At 38.8% G+C, this 13,431-nt stretch overlaps 1 pseudogene across 1 annotated transcript in view; it reads left to right on the top strand.

The window, feature by feature from the left end:
* The window catches only part of LOC306660041 (cytochrome P450 2C9-like), a 52,572-nt pseudogene extending 44,011 nt beyond the window's left edge, over positions 1–8,561 (top strand). Inside the window, exons 8-9 of the transcript XR_013766625.1 lie at positions 4,211–4,352; positions 6,001–8,561. The product of XR_013766625.1 is annotated as a cytochrome P450 2C9-like (transcript). The remainder of the gene's footprint in view (positions 1–4,210; positions 4,353–6,000) is intronic.
* The last annotated feature ends 4,870 nt before the right edge of the window (positions 8,562–13,431 follow it).

The raw sequence follows: 13,431 nt of genomic DNA, 5'->3' as shown, positions 1-13,431 counted from the left end.
TATAATTTTCATCTTCTGGAGAAAAGGGAATTGAGGACTTTCCTGAGAGGTGCCCTAATGTTCTTGCAGTCCTCCTGCCTCAGTCATCTAAGTCAATTAATTATATTCAGCATAGAGCACACAAGCTGGAGATGATGGGATACCTGGTCCCTGTTGAGTGTAGACAGCCCAGAACTCAAGGGAATGGCCTTTTCCTTTCTGCATGGGACGGATCAATAAAGGAAATTTTAACATCGTGCAGCTGATTGTAATAATTCCTAATTTTAATGGAGTCATTAGAATCCTTTACCAATTCAAGGGAGTCCAACACAGGATAGACTCCTGTGATTATGATGAACTTTTGCTATCACGTAAAATTTCTGCTATCACAGGATTGAGCCCATCATCTAGGTGGTCATAATGTTTCCAGAGAAGTTGACAAATTTCTTCTCTAATGGGTCAGATAGTGTATGGTTTAGTCTTCTAGGCTATCAGGTCTCTCTTGCCACTTCTCAATTCTGTCCTTGTGACACAGAAGCAGTCATTGTACGCAGCAATGAGTGAAGATAATGTGTTCCATTATCTGTGAACAGTGATTTTTAAAATTTTTATATGTCACACGTCTTTTTTCAATTTAAAAATTACTAGATAAAAGTCTGTACAAGAGCAGATGACAGGATGGATTTGGGTGGGTTGTGGTTTGCTGATGACTGGTCTGAGTCAGCACTGTCTATAGAACTTTCTGAGTGTTAGAAAAGCTGTATCTAGGCTGCCCAACCCAGTAGCTACTAGCCATATTTGTCTACTGAATGCCTGTAATGTGATTAGTGCAAGCAAGGAGCTGAATTTTAGTTTAATTATTTTACATTATGTCATATTTTACCTCTGTTGTTGAAATTTTAACTGAATTTAGCTTTAATTAATTTAAATTTGTATATGTGGCAAGAAGTTATTGTGTTGGACAGCACAGATCTTAGGATTTTCCTAAGATCCTTCATTTTGGTTGGGTGAAGGGTAATGAAATACAGTTAGACAACAGTAATAAATTCTGGTGCTCTCCAGCACTCTAGGAGAATTGTTCTTTGCAAAAATTAATTATATATCTTGTAAAGAACCAAAAGAGAAGAGTTCAAATGTTCCCCCCCCAAAATTATGAAGTGGTGACAATGCTACTTGCCTGATTTGATCTGTATAAAAAACAAAGTTGCATAAACAAATCCAGGTCTATTTGCCTTACATGCATAGAACAATTGTGCAGGAGCATGTTCTTGGGAAGGAAATATTACTAATTGGAAGGGATAGTTGTTTCTAGAAATTCCAAATTGGGTTCTGTGGCTAAGTGAGAGGGAGATTTACTTTTTACCATATCTACTTTTGAGACAATGCATTGTTCTATTTTTAATTGAATTCTAAGTAATGTATATAAAATAAACTTCCTTCTTTTTTTTTTTCTTTTGACAGTGCTGAAGATCAAACCCATTGTCTTACACATGATAGGCAAGCACTCTACCATTGAGCTACATTCCCAGCACAAAAATTCACTCTCTTAAGTGTACAGTTTCATGAATTTAGACAAATATATGCTGTGATTCAACCACATGACAGTTGAGATATAAACATTGCTAGGCATGGTGGTATACGCTTGTAGTCTCTGCTACTCAGGAGGAGACTGTTTCAATCTATGTGTTTGAGAACAACCTAGGCTACACAGTGAGATATTTCTCAAAAAAATGTGTGTTTATGTATATATATTTCCATCATCCCATAAAGTTTCTTCATCCTCTTATTACAACCAATCACGCTTCCTTGCTTCCACCTCCTGGCAACCATAGATCTGATTTCTATACCTGTGGTCCGGTTTGGAATGAGACAGACATCATTATCCTATGTACATGCATGATTACACAAATGGTGTTAATCTACATCTTGCACAACCATAAAAATGAAAAGTTGTACCCCATTTGTGTACAATGACTCAAAATACAGTCTGTAAAAATAAAAAATAAAAGAACAAACAAATAGAATAAAATTGGTAATTTCACTAAAAAATAAAAGAAAGTGATACAATAAAATTTGACATAGAATAATACAGAATTTATCAAATTGCTTATCTCTGGATATTTTGACTTCATTCATTCTTTTGCCAATACTGTTCTTATATAAATCCAAATTTATTTTTTAATTACTTTATTGGTTTCACTGGGGTAGAATCCTACATACACATCACATAATTTGATCAGTTTCATGGTCCAGTACCTTCTTTACTTTCTCCTTCTCCTTTTCCTCAGTGCCCCTCCCTGTAGTCTGCTTGTTTCCCTTATATTTTCATGTACCTTTAACTTTTTTATGTTGAAGAATATGTTTTAGATTCACCTTCATTTTCATGTATCAGTAGTTCATTCTCTTTTATTATTCAATAGTAATTCACTTCACGAATTACCACAAATTGTTCATCTGCTCACAAGGAGATGTGTATTCTCAGTTGTTTCTAGTTTTGGGCTTTTAAATATAAAAACTATGAACATTTGTGTGGAAATGTTAAGTTGAACTCTATTTCCTTTTCTACTGAATAAATACCTAAGACTGAAAGCATTGCACAATTTTTTAACTTTATATAGGATTCACAGAATCAATTTCATTTTCTTTTATGATTTATCCTTTATGTCCTATGTAAAAAATATTTGCCAGCACAAGACCACAATTTAATCATATTTTTTTTCTAGAATTTTAGAAGTTTTAGCTCTTGTAATTTAATTGATGATTCATTTCAATTTAATTTAAATTATGGCTATAAAATAATGGTCATGCATGGCTTCCTTTACTTTTCTTTCCTTTTCTTGAGATAGTGTCTTACTGTATTGCCCAGTAACTGGCCTCAAACTCCTGGCTTCAAGTGATCCTCCTACCTTAGCCTCCTAAATAGCTGGGACTACAAACATGTGCCACTGTACCCAGATCATTTCATTCCTTTGTTAAAAGTGTTCAGTTCTTTCAGTAAAACTTGTTGTAATAAATCTGCCTTTGTATATCCAAGAAACATTTTCAACTAGAAAGGAACCACTATAAAATGTAGCTCTATCATTCCTCAGCATCTATCCTAAAGATTTAAGTTCAGAATACTTTAGTGGTACATGCATAGCCATGTTTATAGCACCACAATTTACAATGGCCAAAATAGGGAACCAGCTTGAATGTCCATTAACACATGAATGGATAAAGAAAATGTGGTATGTATATACAATGGAGTTTCATGCAGTAATAAAGAGAAATGAAATTATGTCATTTTCAGGAAAATAGATGAAACCTGAGAGCATTATGTCAAGCAGGATAAACAAAATTCAGAAAGTCAAGACCCATATGTTTCCTCTCACACATAGAATTAGAAAAAAGGAAAAAATGGGAGAAAGGTCTCATGAAACTGAAAGGCAGAATAGTATAATAGATGAAAAGGATCAGGAAAAGGGAAGAAGGGAGGGAACAGGAAAATACTGGGGAACAATATTGATCAAATTATACTGTTTCTATATGCAGGTGTGAATATGTAACAACAAAGCTCACTATTATGTATAATATAATGCACTAATAAAAATACAGAATAAAGAAACATTTTTGCATACTGTTTCAAAGCCTGAAGGGAATAATTTTTAAGACATTAGCATGAATGAAAATTGATAATTTTCAATGAATTATGGAAAATTGTTCTTTTAAAAAATTTACCATCCCTTCTGCATTTGAGGGAAATTCATCTGAAAAGAATTCTCCCTTACTTCTAAATTAGAAGACACAAATTTTGTGACAATGTTAAACATTTAGTTATTTTTTTCTTTTTATGTTCCCAGTAAAACCCCATAAACAGACATTCTAGACATTCCCAGAATCAATAGACATCTAATTTAAACCAGAATTCCATTAGAAGGTGTGGAAACTGAAGTCGTGAAATAGAATATCAAGGAGGGGCAGACACCAACATTCAAGCTTGATGATAAGGAGAACAGAAGTTTTGGTACTCAGCTACTTGCTACTTCAAAGGCTGTTGGGAGGTACTTTAGCAAGGTCATTGCCTCTGACTTTCAACTCATGTCTTTAATTATTTGGTTGGCTAACTGGAAATATCACTCTCTTCTTTGGATAACTGTTTCTTATCATAACATTTGGACTAAATAAATTCCAACATTCCCTCTAGCTTCACGACTTCTTTACCACTTGGTTTAGCTGTGTCTATTCATTGCAGGACACAACCATAATAATATCACTTTCGTCTGTGCTACATGACAGCAAAGAATTCCCCAACCCAGAGACATTTGACCCTGGCCACTTCCTGGATAAGAGTGGCAAATTTAAGAAGAGTGATCACTTCATGCCTTTCTCAACAGGTAATAGAAATTTATTTCCATGGGTACTTTAGGGGACAAAACACCTTCCATGGGATCAGTTAAACTTGCACAATGCTTATTTTGGGGCTGGTAGAAATATTCTTTGTACATGATCAGGAGCAACACTTCCAGTGCCCATGTAGTCTCCCTGACAAAGAATACATTGTTACTGGGTCAGATTAGTTGGGCTTGGGGAATGGACTTAGTTTTTCCAAAGTGAGAAAACTACAGATAGGGTGGATGAGTTATACCTCAAGATATATGACTGCATTTCCCAGAACTCTTTCTAGAAGATTAAATTCATCTCCACTGTCCTCAAGTGCCCTAAAAATGTATTTAACTCCACAACTTTATTGACTATCTTCCACGTGGTGACTCTCATGCCCTTGCTGAGCCACAGGAATGCAAGTATCCACCAGCATAGCAAGGTTCACCAAGGGTCCCACACTCCAGTTAGCAAAGCAGATGAATAAAGCAATTGTTGTAATCCAGTATGACTAATTCTGTGGGAGAGAAGGGAAAGGATTAGTTATCCTGATGGCAGAGGGAGAAAATGCCTCCTGCATTTCTGTGCATACCACACAGTGAGGGATAAGATGGATTGAATGGAGTTCGTATAGAAGAAAGGATATTCGAGCTGCCTCATAAGAGGCAAAGAAAAGGGAAGGAAGAGAGGCAAGTTATTTTAACAGAGGCAATGAACCATGGAAGCAGGGTATTTGCTCTAGATCAAAGATGCCAGGATCTTCCGACTGGTAAATGAGGGCCAGAAGACCTTGAGACTGGGGCAGTTTACCTTTAAGGACACCAGAGCACTTTGATCTCCCTACATCTATTTCCTCCTTGGGATATAGGGCCCTACACACCTGAAGTTTCTGCTATGTCTCTGGCCATATCATTGCCTAAACTTATACTTCGACTCCTGAGGCCTGTTTGGGGTCTGTCTCTGTAGATACTAAGATGACAATGGTTGAGCTTCCCTTAATGGAACTCACATATCAGCAGACTGGAAAAATAAAGAATAAAAATCAAATAATCTTTGTTTCTTCTCTGACTAAAACCAAAGAGGATGCAAGTTATTGTCTGGCAGAATCATAAAGAGTGTAATGGAAAAATGACGTTCGATCTAAGATTTGAGAGAAGTATGAAGTACATCCTACTCAAAAGGAACAGCATGAGATAAAGTTTGAAACTGCATTGTATGTTTAAGGCTGATGAGACTAACAGATCTAATGAATGGGAGGAAAGATGCTAGAACTTCTGACTGGGAACAGGGAACACAAGTAATGAGCATGTGCTTCTGGGAAAAGATTGAAAGAAACATGAAATGTCAAAAAATAAAAACAGTTGTAACGTTGGAATGGTTAATGAAGCTCTTCAAATAGAGGTGATGAGCATAAGCCAATAAATATTGATTGAATGAAGTGTGCTGATAAAATAATAGGAAGATAGTATGTCCATCCTTCAGTCTAATCAACCAGTCTTTATATTTGCTAGCCATCCATCCATCCATCCATCCATCATCCATCCATCCATCCATCCATCCATCCATTGAAATCATTCATCAAATAGTTACTCTGCATTCTTCTAGGGCAAGTCAGAAATAACTGGTCAAGGAGTATTTACCCACTTTCTTGGTTATTTTTAGGGAAATGAATGTGTGCAGGAGAAAGCCTGGCCAGGATGGAACTGTTCTTATTCCTGACCACCATTTTACAGCACTTTCACTTGAAATCTGTGGTCGACCCAAAGGATCTTGATACCACCCCAGTTGCCAGAGGATTTGCTTCTGTGCCACCTACATACCAGATCTGCTTTGTTCCTGTCTGGAGAAGAGCAGTCTGTCTGACTGCTGTGCTGTCATCTGGACTCTTCCCTTTGGGGCATTCTCTGCCTCCTTCTCTACAGGCATGACTTCTCTCACTTGCTTCTCACCACCCTATTTTTTTGAAGTCCAGTGAACACCAAACCCCAATTGCAGACAGTTTGCTCAGTTTTCACAAATACTGCATGCACCCTATTCACATACTGTAACACTCTCATGAGCCACTCTGTATTATAACACTCTCGTGAGTTTTTACTATGACATCGCTTCAAGCCAGGGAAAACCCCAGGGAAATTGTGAAGTGAAATAAATCACACATGACAAGATAAACACCACATGATTTCACTTTCATGTGTAATATAAAAAAGTCACACACTTAGAATAGTCATATGTAATGGTTACTAGAACTTGGGAAGGGGTGTCAGGGTGAGTGGATGGGGAAAGAGAAGTTGGTTAAAGGGTACAACCTCTTAGGTAGACAGGAGGAGTGAGTTCTAATGATTTCCTGCTGGACATGGTGACTAAAGTTGACAATAATGCCTTGCATGTTTTATATTTACTAAAATATCCTCCCCATAAAGTTCGTTCAAGAGTGTGAGATAATGACTATGTTAATTAGACTTATTTAATCATCCTTCCCAGTATACATGTATCACAATATCAAAATGTACCCCATGAATACATGATTACTTACTTGTCAACTAAAAACAAAAGGAAGTAGATTTTTAAAAAATCTTTTAATTTTTATAGACTGCATTTTCATTCATTATACACAAATGGGGTACATAATTTCATTTCTATGGTTGTGCACAATATAGATTCATACCATTTGTATAATCATTCATGTACATAGGGTAATGTCTGTCTCATTCCACCATTTTTCATACCCAACTCCCTCTCATTTCCTTCTACATAATCTTAAATTCCCCCATTCTTCTCTCACTCCACACCCCCTCCCCCATTATATATCATTCTCCACTTATCAGGGAAAATATTCAGCCTTTGGTTTTTTTGGGATTGGCTTATTTCACTTAGCATGATATTTTCCAATTCCATCCATTTATTTGCAAGTGCCATAATATTATTATTCTTTATGGCTGAGTAATATTACATTGTATATATATACCACAGTTTCTTTATCCATTCATCTGTTAAAGGGAATCTAGGTTGGCTCCACAATCTGGCTATTGTGAATTGAGCAGCTATAAACATTGATGCGACTGTGTTAACTGTAGTATGCCGATTTTAAGTCCTTTGGGTATAAACCGAAGAGTGGAATAACTGGGTCAAATGGAGGGTCCATTCCAAGTTTTCTAAGGATTCTCCACACTACTTTCCAGAGTGGCTACACCAATTTGCAACTCCATCAGCAGTGTAAAAGTGTGCCTTTTTCCCTACATCCATGCCAACATCTATTATTGTTTGTGTTTTTGATAATAGCCATTCTAATTGGAGTAAGATGAAATCTTAGAGTTGTTTTAATTTGCATTTCTCTAATTACTAGAGATGTTGAACACTTTTTCATATATTTATTAATTGCCTATATGTCTTCTTCTGTAAAGTGTCTGTCCAGTTCCTTGGCCCATTTATTGATTGGATTCTTTGTATTTTTGGTGTAAAGTTTTGTAAGTTCTTTATAAATTTTGGAGTAAGTGCTCTATCTGAAGTGCGTGTGGAAAAGATTTTCTCCCACTCTGTAGGCTCTCTCTTCACATTCTTGATTGTATCCTTTGCTGAGAAAAAGCTCTTTAGTTTGAGTCCATCCAATTTATTGATTCTTGCTTTGATTTCTTGTGTTTTGGGAGTCTTGTTGAGGAAGTCTGATCCTAAGCCAACCTGATGAAGATTTGGGCCTATTTTGTCTTCTATTAGGTACAGGGTCCCTGGTCTAATTCCTATGTCCTTGAACCATTTCGAGTTGAGTTTTGTTCAGAGTGAGAGATAGAGGTTTAATTTCATTTCGCTGCATATGGATTTCCAGTTTTGCCAGCACTATTTGTTGAACAGGTTATCTTTTCTCCATTGTATGTTTTTGGCTCCTTTGTCTAGTATGAGGTGACTGTATTTATGTGGTTTTGTCTCTGTGTCTTCTATTCTGTACCATTGGTCTGCCTGTCTATTTTGGTGCCAATACCATGTTGCTTTTGTTATGGTTGCTCTGTAGTATAGTTTAATGTCTGGTATTGTGATACCTCTGGTTTCACTTTTTCTACTCAGGATTGTTTTGTCTGTTTGAGGTCTCTTGTTCTTCCAGATGAAGTTCAGGATTGCTTTCTCTATTTCTATGAGGAATGTCATAGGGATTTTAATTGGAATCACATTGGATATGTATAGTGCCTTTGGTAGAATGGCCATTTTGACATTGTTAATTCTGCTTATCCAATAACATGGGAGATCTTTCCATCTTCTAAGGTTTTCTGCAATTTCTTTCTTTAATGTTCCGTAGTTTTCATTGTAGAGGTCTTTCACCACTTTTGTTAGATTAATTCTCAAGTATTTTTTTTTTTTGAGGCTACTGTGAATTGAGTAGTTTTGCTAATTTCTCTTTCAGAGGATTCATCACTTATGAATAGAAATGCATTAGATTGAGTTTTCAAGATGGCGGCCTAGAGGGTGACTGCATTTCATGTTGCTCCAGGACTCAGGATTCAAAAGAGGAGATATTGAGACACTTGGGACCAACTCAAAGCAGCCGGGTGACTCTCACCCGTTGGGAAGGCGTCCCGGATGGGACGGTGGTCCCGGAACGCAGGAAACTTTGTGAAGTAGAGCTGCCGGTGAGACGCCCCGCCCCCCGCTGGAGCAGTGAACTCGGACAACTGGGAGCGCTGAAAAGGAGGCCGCTCGGCACAGCGCTGGGACTCGGAGCAACCACTGGGGCTCCGGCGGCTGCCCAGGGGAGGAGCAGCGAGGAGAGCTGTGTGGACTCAGGACACCGGGGCCTGCCCTGAGGAGGAGGAGGAGGAACGTGGCCGCGTGGATTCGGAGTGACTGCACCAGAGCTACAGGCGGTTGCCAGAGGAGAAGCTGCGTGGCGAGCTGTTTGGACTCAGAATGACTGCTTCTGAACACCGGGGCTGGCCCTGAGGACGAGGAGGAGGAAGAGGAGCACAGCCGCTTGGATTCAGAGTGACTACACCAGAGCTACAGGCGGTTGCCAGAGGAGGGGCTGCATGGTGAGCTGTTTGGACTCAGACCACTTCTGAACCCCGGGCCTGCCTGGAGGAGTAGGAGGAGGAGGAGGAGGAGTGCGGCGGGTCGTTTGGATTCGCAGTGACTGCATTAGCGCTCCAGGCAGCTGCTCAGAGGAGAAGGCGAGTGGTGAGTTGTTTGGACTTACAGTGACAGCTCCTGAACACAGGGGGCTGCCTGGAGGAGAAGCGTGGTGGGTCGCTTGGTCTTGAGTGGCCGCACCAGAGCTCCGGGCGGTTGCTCAGAGGACCCGTGCTGCGGGTCATGTGGATTCAGAGCCACTCAGAGCAACCCCTCCTGAACACCCGGGGGGTTATCTGGAGAAGGAGGAGGAACGGGGAGGGTCACTTCGACTCGGAGTGATTGATTGCCCAGGGCTATGGGTGGTTGGTGGGAGGAGGAGGCACACAGTGAGTTTCTTGGACTCCTAGTGACCGCACCAGAATACTGGGCGGCTGTCTGGAGGAAGAGGCATGTGGCGGGTCTCTGGGTCTCAGAGCGATTGTATGGGGCCCCAGGTGGCTGCTCAGAGGAGGGGCCGCATAGCCAGGCGATTAGGTGCAGAGCAGGGTCCCAGGATAGAGGAGGCTTCTGGGTGGAAGAGCCGCACAGAGACAGGCTTAGGGCAGAGCAAAGGTTCCAGGCCTGCGGGCAGATTCTCTGAGGAGGGGCAGCCTAAGGAGATTCATCTGCGAAGGGTGAGGCTCCCAGGCCGAGGAGGTAGGACCGGGCCCCTGGGAACATTGCAGAGGAAGGCAGCCCAGCACAGGTGGTAGTTGTAAATTGAGGGGAACCTCTAGGAGGGAACTGACCAGCGAGACCTCCCCACTGGGTGAGTCTTCCCTGCCGGGTGAGGTTTCCCCACAAGGACGGTAAAACTAGAGACTCAGGCCAAAACAGGCCTTGCCTCAGCCCACAGCCTAGGTCCGCTTGGATGACCATTGGTCAACAAGTGGAGGCACCTCTGCCCACTAGCAGGGATTATACCCCACCTGAAGGCCACCACTCCTAGAGAGGCAGCTTCCTTGTGGAGCACCGCATTATCAACTTCCTCCAAGACTTCAGCCTACTGAAGGCTAAGGGAGGATATATATAGAAATCTTCAGGGACATTGTAAGTCAATAGAGGAAATCTGCAATATCTCAGAGGTCCACTGATACCTGAACAATATAAGAAAACAAGGAAAGAAAATGCTGCAAACAAATCTAGATGTTACATCAATAAAACCCAATGACAGCATGGCAGAAGAAATGACAGAAAAGGGGTTCAGAATGTACATAATTAAAATGATAAGGGAAGCAAACGATGAGATGAAAGAGCAAATGCAAGCAATGAATGATCGCACCAATCGACAGTTAAAAGAGCAAATGCAGGAAGCAAAAGATCATTTCAATAAAGAGTTAGAGATATTGAAAAAAAACCAAACAGAAATCCTTGACATGAAGGAAACAATAAACCAAATTAAGAACTCCATAGAAAGCATATCCAATAGGATAGAACACCTGGAAGACAGAACCTCAGACATTGAAGACAAAATATTTAACCTTGAAAATAAAGTTGAACAAACAGAGAAGATGGTAAGAAATCATGAACAGAATCTACAAGAACTATGGGATATCATGAAAAGGCCAAATTTAAGAATTATTGGGATTGAGGAAGGCCTAGAGAAACAAGCCAAAGGAATGAACAATTTATTCAATGAAATAATATCAGAAAATTTCCCAAATCTGAAGAATGAAATGGAAAATCAAGTTCAAGAGGCTTATAGGACTCCAATTATACAAAATTACAACAGACCCACACCAAGGCACATTATAATGAAAATACCGAACATACAAAATAAAGACAGAATTTTAAAGGCTGTGAGAGAAAAGAACCAAATTACATTCAGGGGGAAACCAATACGGATATCAGCAGATTTTTCAATCCAGACCCTAAAAGCTAGAAGGGCCTGGAACAACATTTTTCAAGCCCTGAAAGAAAATGGATGCCAACCAAGAATCTTATACCCAGCAAAACTTACCTTCAAATTTGACGATGAAATAAAATCCTCGCATGATAAACAAAAGCTAAAAGAATTTACAAAAAGAAAGCCAGCATTACAGAACATTCTCAGCAAAATATTCCATGAGGAAGAGATGAAAAACAAAGAAGCAAATCAGCAAAGGGAAGAATAATCCTAAAGGAATTGTCAGATAAAGGAGGAAACAAGTTGTGTCAAACAAATAAATCAATAAAATTTAAAAAATGAACCAAATGACCGGGAAACCAAATCATATCTCTATAATAATCCTGAATGTTAATGGCCTGAATTCATCAATCAAAAGACATAGACTGGCAGATTGGATTAAAAAGAAAGATCCAACAATATGTTGCCTACAAGAGACTCACCTCATAGAAAAAGATACCCATAGACTAAAGGTGAAAGGATGGGGAAAAACATACCATGCACACAGACTCAGCAAAAAAGCTGGAGTATCCATCCTCATTTCCGATAATGTGGACTTCAAGCCAAAGTTAGTCAGAAGGGATAAAGAAGGTCATTTCATACTGCTTAAGGGAAGCATAAATCAGCAAGATATAAAAATCATAAACATCTATGCCCCAAACAGTGGCTCATTCATGTATGTCAAACAAATCCTTCTCAATTTCAGAAACCAAATAGACCATAACACAATAATACTAGGTGATTTTAACATGCCTCTCTCACCACTGGACAGATCTTCCAGACAAAAATTGAACAAAGAAACCATAGATCTCAATAACACAATCAATAATTTAGACTTAACGGACATTCATAGAATATACCATCCAATCAAGAGCGAATACACTTTCTTCTCAGCAGCACATGGACCCTTCTCTAAAATAGACCATATATTATGCCACAAAGCTAATGTTAGCAAATACAAGAAGATAGAGACACTAGCATGTATTCTATCAGATCATAATGGATTGAAGTTAGAAATAAACGAAAGAGTAAAACACAGAAACTATTCCAACATCTGGAGATTAAACAATATGCTATTATATGATGAATGGATAACAGAAGATATTAGGAAGGAAATTAAAAAATTCTTAGAGGTAAATGAGAACAAAGAAACACCATATCAAAATCTCTGGGGCACTATGAAAGCAGTACTTAGAGGGAAATTTATTTCATGGAGCGCATTTAATAAAAGAAGTAAAACTCAACAAATAAACGACCTAACACTACAGCTCAAAGCCCTAGAAAAAGAAGAACAGAGCAGCACCAAAAGTAGTAGAAGACAGGAAATAGTTAAACTCAGAGCTGAAATCAATGAAATTGAAACAAAAGAAACAATACAAAAAATTGACAAAATAAATAGTTGGTTCTTTGAAAAAATAAACAAAATTGATAAACCTTTAGCCACACTAACAAAGAGAAGACGAGAGAAAACCCAAATCACTAAAATTCGGAATGAACAAGGAAATATCACAACAGACAGGATTGAAATACAAAACATAATTAGAAGCTATTTTGAAAATCTATACTCCAACAAAATAGAAAATTTTGAAGACATCAACAGGTTTCTAGAGACATATGAATTGCCTAAACTGAACGAGGACATACACAATTTAAATAGACCAATTTCAAGTAATGAAATAGAAGAAGTCATCAAAAGCCTACCAACAAAGAAAAGTTCGGGACCAGATGGGTTCTCAGCCGAGTTCTACAAAACCTTTAAAGAAGAGCTCATTCCAATACTTCTCAAAGTATTCCATAAAATAGAAGAGGAGGGAACCCTCCCAAACTCATTCTATGAAGCCAATATCACACTGATACCTAAACCAGACAGAGACTCATCAAGGAAAGAAAATTTCAGACCAATATCCTTAATGAACATTGACGCAAAAATTCTCAACAAAATTTTAGCAAATCGCATACAAAAACATATTAAAAAGATAGTGCACCATGATCAAGTGGGCTTCATCCCAGGTATGCAAGGTTGGTTCAACATCAGGAAATCAAGAAACGTAATTCACCATATTAATAGACTTAAAGTCAAGAATCACATGATTATTTCAATAGATGCAGAAAAA

This window comes from Sciurus vulgaris, assembly GCF_902686455.1.
Source record: "Sciurus vulgaris genome assembly, chromosome: 4".
NCBI classification, from domain to species: Eukaryota; Metazoa; Chordata; class Mammalia; order Rodentia; family Sciuridae; genus Sciurus; species Sciurus vulgaris.
This window is presented reverse-complemented; position numbering and strand designations above follow the sequence as displayed.